General features: G+C 41.6%; 1 long non-coding RNA gene across 1 annotated transcript in view; it reads right to left on the reverse strand.

The window, feature by feature from the left end:
• LOC146798892 (uncharacterized) overlaps positions 1 to 11,356 on the reverse strand; it is a 148,586-nt gene extending 137,230 nt beyond the window's left edge. The window contains exon 1 of the long non-coding RNA XR_014969212.1: positions 11,223 to 11,356. This is a non-coding gene — a long non-coding RNA (uncharacterized LOC146798892). The remainder of the gene's footprint in view (positions 1 to 11,222) is intronic.
• Positions 11,357 to 12,023: the final 667 nt, after the last annotated feature.

Raw genomic sequence — 12,023 nt, forward strand, 5'->3', positions numbered from 1 at the left:
CACGGGGGGGTACGACACGTACACGGTGTACATACACGGGTGGGGGTGTACATACACAGAGGGGGTACGACTCTAACGTACACGGGTGTACATACCTGGGGGGGTACTACTCTAACGTACACGGGTGTACATGCACGGGGGTACGACACGTACACGGCTGTACATACCTGGGGGTACGACACGAACGTACACGGGTGTAAATACAGGGGGGGGTACGACACGAACGTACACGGGGGTACGACACGTACACGGGTGTACATACACGGGTGAGGGTGTACATACATGGGGGGTACGACTCGAACGTACGGGGGCTGGGGGGAGTGTTGGGCGCGTATGCGGGCACATGTCTCCATGGTTGCTATGGGAGTTCGGTGCGGACGGTGATTTTTCCTTACGGTTATTACATCGGACGCACGGGATGGATCGTGATTCCGCGGTCGGACTTCACGTTTCACATTTGTACGGTGATTCGTCCGAGGACGTGTCGGACACATTTTCCGACCCGAGGACGTGTGGGGAATAATTCCCAATGCGATTCATATGGTCTTTTTCCCATGCGAATCGTAATTGGCAGTTTGTACGGCACTTGTACGATTCGTACGGTAAAAAGACCGGATACGAGTCGTACGGGGAACATTTTTACCGGAACGTAATCGGCACCTTAGTCTTTTAAACAATCACTTATGGAAACACATACTTATTCATACAGGAACTCTTTCGATCTCTCACTCTCACATATACTCACTTATATACACCAATAGTCACATATACTAGTTTAAAACATATGTAGTTACTCATAAAGACACTATTGAGACAGTCATTCACTCACTAACACACCCATACACACACTCATCCACCCATACAGTCCTGCACACATGCTGTCTTCAACACATACAAACAGTGAGTCACTCATTCATGCACCTATGCACTACGTAATACCCCCCACCGAACCATGCAGACACTCAGACTGATACTCAAAAAACCAACTAATAACCTATATAGACACCCATGTAGCTACTCACCAACCCATGCAGCCACTTATACACAAAGTAAGAGACTGATACAGATATTTACATATTTAAACATTACTCACTAAGCCATGTATTCACTATGATACACTTAATCAGTCAGTTACACAATCAATTTTTCAAAAACAAATCATCCATTTAGACACTTATATACCCATTTATTCTTCCATCGACCTTGAAATATACATATATAAAACATATTTAATTTTCAGAAAAACAGACATTCACTGGATGATGTCATGAGTGATGTCATCAGTGATGTCATTTGAGATGTCATCAGTGATGTCATGAGTGATGTCACCGACCATGTCATGAGTGATGTAATATGTGACGTCATCAGCAGTGCATTACGGGCGCGCGAGTTATAGTTAGCTGAACTAACTATAACGGGGGAATTTCAATGGTTTTGTACAAGTGAAAAGTCCAGCTAACTATAACACCCCTGAAACCTATGGTTTTTTCAGTGAATTTCTGAGGTTTTTTAAATGCTAATTCCTAACTATAACGTGCCTGAAACCTATGTTTTTTTCTGTGAATATATATATATATATATATATATTTGCAAACAATGTGCCCTCGAGCATTGGGATGGAACTCGACAGCATTCAGCCATCCGGCTTAGTGATGCAGCCTGCTTAGCTTCTCCGCCTTTAAGTTTTCCGTTTGCCGACGCGTTTCCAGGCCACAAGCCTCTTCTTCATGGGCATTACAAACAACACATCTGACGTTCACATTAAGTCAATTTCCGGTTTTATTCATTTCAATGCCCGCCCCTAGTGGACGTATGCTTGGTGCGATGTTCTTTAATGCATTGTGGGGTATGCAGTCCATAATGTGAGCATTAATATTCACTTGCAGTAAGTTCAAACGTGCGTTTGTGAATTAAAATCCTTTTCTTTCCTGTAGTAGCTAGCGGATTCTGTAAGCAAGCTTAATTAGCATATTGAATGCTGTGCCGATCCGATCTTGAATAGTTCAGGGTCGCAGCCTCTCCCAACTGGTATTTGCAATCCTCTGCCAGCTGGTGATGGTTCTCATCCCCACGGCCGGGCCGCCATGTGTAAATAGTTGCAAACAATGTGCCCTCGAGCATTGGGATGGAACTCGACAGCATTCAGCCATCCGGCTTAGTGATGCAGCCTGCTTAGCTTCTCCGCCTTTAAGTTTTCCCTTTGCCGACGCGTTTCCAGGCCACAAGCCTCTTCTTCATGGGCATTACAAACAACACATCTGACGTTCACATTAAGTCAATTTCCGGTTTGATTCATTTCAATGCCCGCCCCTAGTGGACGTATGCTTGGTGCGATGTTCTTTAATGCATTGTGGGGTATGCAGTCCATAATGTGAGCATTAATATTCACTTGCAGTAAGTTCAAACGTGCGTTTGTTAATTAAAATCCTTTTCTTTCCTGTAGTAGGTAGCGGATTCTGTAAGCAAGCTTAATTAGCATATTGAATGCTGTGCCGATCCGATCTTGAATAGTTCAGGGTCGCAGCCTCTCCCAACTGGTATTTGCAATCCTCTGCCAGCTGGTGATGGTTCTCATCCCCACGGCCGGGCCGCCGTGTGTAAATAGTTGCAAACAATGTGCCCTCGAGCATTGGGATGGAACTCGACAGCATTCAGCCATCCGGCTTAGTGATGCAGCCTGCTTAGCTTCTCCGCCTTTAAGTTTTCCGTTTGCCGACGTGTTTCCAGGCCACAAGCCTCTTCTTCATGGGCATTACAAACAACACATCTGACGTTCACATTAAGTCAATTTCAGGTTTTATTCATTTCAATGCCCGCCCCTAGTGGACGTATGCTTGGTGCGATGTTCTTTAATGCATTGTGGGGTATGCAGTCCATAATGTGAGCATTAATATTCACTTGCAGCTACATGCATTATCAACTATGTCTAATTCAGATGATTGTAATGTTGATTCTTGTTTGAATTTGGATGAGTTTGCCATTGATACTAATATCAATCTAGGCAGTCATTTCAAACCTAAATCTGTGTTTCTACCGATTATTGAGTGTGATGCCATTGAAGTATTTGAGAGAGGTGTCCTAAATGACTTAAAGAAACTGAGATATGGTAGAATTCCAGCTTGTGAGAAAAATCTCAATTGGCGACAAATACAGGCATTGCAAAAATTGAAGGCTGACAATACCATCGTTGTTCGGCAATCGGACAAGGGTGGTAATGTCGTTATTCAGGACAAACTAGCTTATCTGCGTGAAGGTTTCAGACAACTAAAAGATTAGACTTGCTATGAGGTTTCCGATAGGAAGGCCATAACATTGTCCAATACTAAGTATGGAGAACTTCTAGTAGAATGGAGGGAAAAAGGGTTACTCGAATGGGAGGAATTTAACTACCTGAGATGTTCTCACCCTCAGATTCCTGTGTTATATTTACTCCCTAAGCTGCACAAGGACCCCATTAACCCGCCGGGCAGACCTATAGTTTCTTCCATTGGGTCTTTGTTGGAAAATACTTCCCTCTATATTGATCACTACTTAAGATCATATGTAGTTGCCTTGCCGGCTTATGTACGGGACACCACCCACTTTCTGACCATCATCGATGGGATACAATGGGAACCTGATTATATTCCTTATATTATATACCTTGGATGTCGGCAGTTTGTATACAAGCATACAGCATCAGTTGGGTTTAAGGGCCGTGCAACACTTCCTCAAAGCCCGCTCTATTTCTCTCCTACACCATTCTGAAATGATCATGGCTATGATCGAATTTTGTTTGACCAATAATTTTTTTCTGTTTGATGATGTCGTGTATCGGCAGTCACAGGGCACGGCGATGGGCACCTGCTTCGCCCCCAGCTATGCCAATCTTGTCATGGGCTGGTGGGAGGAGCAGGTGGCCTGGCAGTTGGAAGACTTTTCCAACTGTGTCCTGTGGCTCCGATATATTGACGACATCTTTTTAATTTGGAAAGGTGACCTCAACTCTGCCAGTGCTTTTGTAGATAAACTAAATGACAACCCATACAATTTGGTCTTCACCAAGCATGCTAGTAGAACCTCTGTTGAGTTCCTAGATGTTAGGGTGGAGATCAGTGACCAAACTATACACACACATCTTTACCGTAAAAAGACCGCCGGTAACAGCATTCTAAGTGCGTCAAGCTCCCATCCTCGGAAATTGGTATGCAGCATCCCATATGGGGAATTACTACGCGCGAAGCGCAATTGTAGTTCAGAGAACAGCTATCTTAATGAAAAAGCCAATATGGTGCAACGCTTTAGAGACAGAGGCTATCACTCACATACCATCAAAGAAGCTTGTAAAAAAGCTGATGCTGTGGCACGGAACGAGTTGTTACATCCAGCACCACGTGCATCAGAAATGGAAAGCCTCCGTTTCATAACCACATATTCTGGAAAGGCGCATGATTTGCGCCGTGTTCTGGATAAACACTGGCACGTGTTGATGACTGACAATAACCTTAAAAAACATCTGACGAACCATCCGCAAGTCACTTTTAAGAGATGCAACTCTCTGAGGGATGAGCTAAGTCCTAATGTTATTACCAGTGACACGACCTTAAAGAGTAGTGGCAGGCCAGGATTCCGTTGCTGCAAAAACTGTAAGGCTTGCAGATACAGTGTGGATTGTACAGAGGTACAATTCTGCAGCATGAGCCAAAAATTTAAGATCAAAAAAGCTCTCACTTGTAACACTATGTATTGTGTTTATGCACTAGTATGTCCTTCTAATAAGGCATATATTGGTAGCACCATTCATCGTGCAAAAAAAAGAGTGCTAGAACATGTAAGGGCGCTGCGCCATAACAATAAACAATACCCTGTGGCACGACACTTTTTCGAGCAACATGCCCAAAATGAACGGCTGCTTAAAATGGTGGTATTAGATGCTGTTATGGATACTGTACGTGGAGGGAACAAAGTACTTCATTTAAGACAATTGGAGTCTAGATTTATTGTGGACTTCGAGACTATGTTTCCGAAAGGGTTGAACCCGAGTGAGGAGTTATCTGTACATCTGCACAACTAAAACTGTTATTATTATATTGTTATTACTGAGGCTAGAATTATGTGATATTAAATCTGTTTTTGCTTTGTTTTATTATGTTTTTCAGGGATTGGTACCATTATTATGCTGAGGCCTTCTGATGAACTTGAAATTTGTATCACGCTTAAGTAAATTATCTATAGCATTGTACTTTTCTTTTGCCCACTGGGGCTATATATGTAGGAGGAATTTTGTACATCGATGACTCCATCTGATACAGTAATAGAGATTTGCTTATTAGGCAAGTAATTTTTGTATGAAGGTATCTAGGTTTAAACACCTGTGTTTTGCCCACTAGGGCTATATTAGCGCATTCTGCTTGATGTATATTTATATACGTCTTTTGGTATGATATGGGGTATGATTTGCTTTTCACATTTACTGAAAACATTATTGAGCTGTGATAATCAAAGTTAATCACTGTTGTTTTATTTATTTATAATTTTTGTAGTGTTATTTCACATTACAAGTTTTTTGAATGAATTTTGCACCAGGCTAAGATGGCCGCCATATTACCATCTCCCTGTACCATTATGTGGTTTAGTTGAGTCTGTTGTCTATTTTGCGCTTAATCAATTGTATTTAACTTTATTCAAACAGTATTTTCTTTAACGTGAACAAGGCGAAAGCTGAAACGCGTTGTTGTGTGCAGTCTATTAAACAAGCTTTAGAACTGCAAATCTCCTGAGAGTCCTGTTTACTTTTGCATAAGAAAAGTTTGGAGTTTTATAATTGGGGCTGCCGATTACCCCAACTCGGACCGCCCTATCTGACAGCCTTCTCCATTATCGGGACTGTTGGTGATATATATATATATATATATATGTGTGTATTTATAATTTTTTATATTATTCTAACATTTTATAATGTATTCAAATAATTATTTATTAATCATTATTAAGTAAATATAGATATTACGTTTGATATATGTCTGTTTAATTTATTTTTACATTACATTTATTAGTTATAATTGTTAACATTTTCTAATGATTCTAAATATTTGTTTTAAGTTATATGTATTATTTAATTTATTTTACATTATTTTTTATACATTCAAAAAACAAGATATTTTGAACTTTAATATTTTTAACAACAATATTTTTTTACTTACCACTATGAAGATAGGAGGTCGATATTATTGACATCAATATTTATATGCTGATATTTTGGGAACACAATATTTTGTCACTCGATATTTTGTTAGTGATCCTATTCAATTTAAATCTGAGGTTAGCATTATTCAATCTTACACCAGGCAAAAAAGTATTCTTCAAGGTTGTCTTCTCTCTTCTCTCTCCCAAACATCTTTCATCCTTGACAAAGGTTGCAGTAATTGTTATAACGTTAACCCAACTCTAATCGTTCAATATTCCTGAGTGATTTAAGTTAGAATTCGAGAACATTCCTCCCCTTGCTTCTCCCAGCAAAATTATCCTGCTCTTGTCCCAGCTGGCACATTATGGCAAAAGTGAAACCTGAATGCTTTGCTTTCCATTCTTACAAAATGGCAGACCAAAACATGTCATGGGATTTCCCCTAACATCCCCCTAAACTCTTTGAAATTTGACCTCCTCCTTTGGCGTCAAAGCAGAATCCCTTTCATTTGAAGCAATTCTGCAATCCCCACTTGTGGAGGGAGGTAATGAGGAGTAAACTTAAATCTCATGCTGAACCAAAATGACAGGTGAACCGCAACTACATGACATCTTCATCTCTCTCAGGTCTACTGCAATAGAAAGTGCATCAAGTAACACTTTTAATTAATTTTGGGAATTCAGTTTTATAGATGAACCAAGGAAATAGTGCTATCAAGAACCAGAAAAGCACATAGGGGCATATTATCAAGACCGGCGATAAAATTTTAGCGGCAGAAAACTGTCACTAAAACGGCGATAATGGGCTTGATAATATGCTCTATGGAATTCCAATTGAAGCCCATGTTAGATGTGAAGGACATCTAACATGGGCTTCAATTGGAATTCCATAGAGCATATTATCAAGCCCATTATCGCCGTTTTAGCGACAGTTTTCTGCCGCTAAAGCGGCGATAATTTTATCGCCTGTCTTCATAATATGCCCCAAAGTTTTTAAATGCAGGCTCGCTTATTATTTTGATGCACTGTTAATTGTATGGAAACTGAACACTGTCATTTCTTTTATAAAGTTAGCTGCAAAAGAAAACAACTATTTTAAGTTACTTTTATGGCCTTGAACTAAACTGCTTGATCTATTTGCACATAAATCAAACCACAATTGAAGGGACAGTTATTAAAAAAATCGTTTTTGGAAACCACAAAACATATATTGTTGCAATGAAATGTGTGAGACTGTAGGTTACAGGAAGCAACGTTCATCTAAGTCACACCTTTTCATGTTTGAATCTTAAAATAGAGTGGTGAGAAAATTGAAAAACAACATAGCGGAACAATATAGAGGCAGGTGGAAAGTGTCTTATTGGGTCCTCTTGGTTACGAACACTGCTGTGAAATGTGAAAATCTGCCGCCCTGGTTATGTGTGTCACACACTAAGAACGGGAGCACACAGTGAGGAAGGAAAAAAACTGGATTCACCATAGTGGTGACTAGATGGTGCTGATGCCCAATTGCTAAGTATCGTTTGTGAAAGCTGAATTCACACCCCAGCACTTTAAAAGCTATATTTACAAACACTTGAATGGACCCTAAAGGGCTGCTGCCCATCCTCAAGGTCAGGGCTAAGTCTGATGCTGCACTACTGACTGCCCTTACCTGAGTTTAATCCCCAATCTAGTACTTGGTCTTCAGAGATGCTGGCTGAGATCAACAAGGAGACCGCTCTACCCCTTACCAGAGGCCATCGGATGGCTGCCCAAGATCCATTTATAAGTGCAGATGTGATAAGTGGGACTCACTGCTCCCCTTTCCCCACATTTTGTTTGTTCAACTGTACCCACTAGCCTCCATCTGGCGAGATGTGGAACACAGTAGCCTGGCTCCCATATGAACTAGGCTCACCTGGGTATTTCCTGACCTTGCTTTGCTGTGAAGGGTCAGAATGCACACAGACTACATTCCGCTTTGATGGATCCAAATAGCTTTATTTCTGCACTAAGCCCATTAAAGCATAAAAAAAGAACATGCATAAAGTTGATAAACAATTCATCAACTGATAAAACATATTCGAACCTTCATGTATGAGAGCCATAACATCGCAGAATACAGACATTGTTTGTGGGTAGACGGTTCAAGCGTTATCATTCAAACATCAGCAAATAAAGTCAGTTAATATGATTATGATAATTAAAATACTAATTACAGTAAAATATATAATTAGCATATAATAAAAATATTAAAAACATATAAAAGAGAAACACGCAGCGGCATCAACCAAAAATGAATATAGGGGACTTTGAGCAACACAACAAAAGGAAGCTAAACTACACAAGATATTCAAGCAGCTCACTTACAAGGTCTTTGCACAATTTAATAACTAGAGTGTAGTAACTTAATATAATAAATTGAGGTGTCAATAAGGAGTATGAGAAAGGCCCCACAAACTGCATTTTGTACAAATACAGCCCTAGGCTCAGTGGATATTTTGGTCGTAGTCAGCAGTAGATCCAAACATTCTATTAGATAAAAGATCTCAATCTTTATATCCACAAGCAACCCAAGAACTTGGCTACAGAACATGCGTACAGTGTGCTTGAATCTGTCCTCAAGTTACTGAGGGCATTGTGACTACTTCCATTGGTGTAGCTAGACCTTTTGCTGTCCGTGGCGGTCCCTGCGTTTGCCACTCGGTGGCGGCTGCAGATAAGAGCGGGGGTGGAGCAGATGCTGGCAATTCCTGATTTTTTGTCATCCCACGACGGGCGCAGGTATTCGCAGGGGGAGGCCGTTACCCCCAAAACTCATGCCGCCCTGCGCAGACCGCCCCCTCGCACTGCCTTGCTACGCCACTGACTACTTCCTGTCCCCAGGAGTTTGCACAGAGGTTTGACCCATTTTTAGCAAAGGGTAGTATAGCCCAAGCAAGCAAACAAAGCTTGTGGTGTTGTTTCTGCGGACACTTTACGTGCAGGACATAAAACACCCTAATTTGGGGCCCATTCGTGGGTCGATGATTTTGATGGGAATCTATGGAATTTATGGTTTTCCTTAGCTCACATTCCCTCACCCAAGATCAGTTATGTTTTTATCAGCTGGTCAGCTGAAGGATTGGGAAGGGAAGAGGGACTCTCCCATTACTCCCTTGGTCCTATGTCACATAACAATTGCTGGAGCCACACAACTTTGTTGTAACAATCAGCTCCATCACATCTTTCAAAGCGGCAGCGTCATGAACTATTTCTGGTTTTGGTCACAACCTTCTTCACTATAATATAGGGCATAGTTTAGATTGACTAGTTAGAGATTCCCTGCCCACATCATACAGGGTGCCCGAGGGAAGGAGTGCCTAGGTTTCTTAGGAACATATTTTCAAATGTTGTTAAAGAAGAAATGTTAGAAAACCCCCATAGATCAGAGCCATAAAGGGCTGAGCATAGCGCTTTTCCATCATATATCTGCAGAGCTGGAGCATATGGTTTGCTAAATGAGCAATTATGTTCTTTAAGTATGGCTCCAGAAATCTGCCTATGCTTGAGGGACATTGTATCTACGTGGGGCTTCCAGGACATGGTACAGGACAAAGTAACACCTAGATAGTTAATAATTCAACCCTCTCAAGAGGAAGCCCACCAAGCATCACACTGCCCTTGAATGATCTATGTTGTTTGAACAATATATACGTTGTCTTTGAAGCATTGATCTCCAGGACATGCAAACTACAAAAATCCTGAAAGCAGGACAGCACTCGCTGGAGTCTGCTAGTTGTCTTGGAGATCAACAAGGTGTCCTCCGCAAACAAATGCGGGTACCTTTTTGCCACCCATTGTGGATGCATCTGTGAGAAAGCGTGAAAGATAGTGGGCAATATCATTGAGGAACAGGGAAAAGAGAGTAGGGGCCAAAGCGCAGCGTTGGCAAGTACCCTTGTCAATCGAAAAATGCTCAGTGAGTTCACCCTGGCCGCCCCATCGAACTTGAGCAAAATTACCTTTGTGCAGACGAGTCACCAGGGATAGCAAGTCCTTTGGCATACCCAGTCCTGATAACACATGCCAAAGTTTTTTGCGTGGGACAAAGTCAAATGCTGACTTGAGGTCAACAAAGGCTACGTACATGCTACAGCCTCCAGTCTCTAAGGTCCTCAGTATAAAACAAGAAAGAGGAAAACCTGATGGATCCAGAGCTCATATATGTCATGTGTGGTCCCTGTTTGGCCCTTTGTATCTGTGAATACACTCCCAATGTCTCACAGATTGAGACATTGTTCGCTCCCTTCAGCAGCAGATTGTCTCCTCTGTAAGAAAGTGTTGTTGTAGTGGTGTTGCATACCTCAAAACTTGGACTAAGCTTGATGCCCTGCTGGTGTTCTGCTTGCCTGACATTCTGTTGTTACAGATCATGCCTGCATGAATGCCCTCAGCCCCCTAAGGGTTCCCATGATACTAATCCAGAGCACCATGAAGCCCACTGTAGCTATCTGACAGTCAATATGAAGGCTAGAAAAGAGCTCAAATAAGGCATTTGTGTGTCCTTGTGTTGTGTGCTGACATCCAACTTTCTCAGGGGATTAAACTATTGTCTATCCGCATGCAGCACAATGATCTGTCCCTCCTGCAATCAGAGCCATCGACCTAGTATCGCTAAATCCCCTGAGGCTCGAAATACTGAACTTTAAAGATAGGGTCTAACCCTAAGCACAAACTGAGAGATGCAGTCGGTTTCCCAGGCAACTAACTTAAATGCTACCACTGAGGAATTTGATTTTAATGTTATAGAGTCGTGATGCATTTCCCCATAAATTGCGTTCAATATTTTCTGCTCCCATAATTTCTTAGTGATCACAAAGTAGAGAAGGAACAATATGCTTTATTGAGAGGATTGTACTCCTCATTCTTTCTAACAGAATTACAAAGGGCACAATGGTTGTGGTCATCAAAATGATCTCAAACAGTATATATTGATTGTAACATGGGTGCCCCGTGGTGTTACTTGTAAACATTGCCTGCTTCCACATATTACTATGCACAAATTTACATATTTTTTAGCTACCACATATTACCTGAATCTACTGCCAACCTTGATCTAGCCTTTGGCTGTTCAACCACGTTACCAAAGGAAGCCGGGGAAGTTTCAGAGGACGCTCTCCATCGCAGACCTTGTAACCAACATCCTGGGCAGAAGAGACTACCTGCAATCTCACATCGAATAGTGCTAGGTTGCTCCTTCAATGACACCTATCTTTGAAAAAGGCTGCCAATAACATAAAAATATCATATAAGATAGTACAGCCTAATATAATATTTAACATACGCCACATAACATACGGTAACATAAATAGCATAACATGTACATTTTAGCACATCCCGATAATCACTGAATTGGAATCCACCCACCAAAGTAGCCTTTCAAACATGTCCCAGGCCTCTGCCACTGCAGGGCCTGCGCGCTCAGTTTACTGCCACTGTGATGTGGCATATAAAGTGGTTGCCACGTCTGCAACTCGCCTTTTACTACATGTAAGTCACCCCTAAGGTAGGCCCTTGCTAGCCCTATGGGCAGGGTGTTGTGTAGGTAGAAGGTAGAACATGTGCCTTAACTGTGTGGCATGTCCTGGTAGTGACAAACAGCCTATTTAGTTTCCCACTGCTGTGAGGCTGCCCTCTCATAGGGTTGCATTGGGGATTCCCTGAGATGTGCTTCCATGGTAATTCCTGACATGAGAGGGGTAGCATGACCATGTTTGGTATGTGTGGAATAGTAGTGATAAACCCTGGTTATTGGTGAAAGCAGATTTATTATTACTAGTTTAGAAATGCCACTTTTAGAAGTAGGCGTTTCGATTTCGATTCGATAAGTCTTT

This window comes from Triturus cristatus, chromosome 9 (assembly GCF_964204655.1).
Source record: "Triturus cristatus chromosome 9, aTriCri1.1, whole genome shotgun sequence".
Taxonomy (NCBI): Eukaryota; Metazoa; Chordata; class Amphibia; order Caudata; family Salamandridae; genus Triturus; species Triturus cristatus.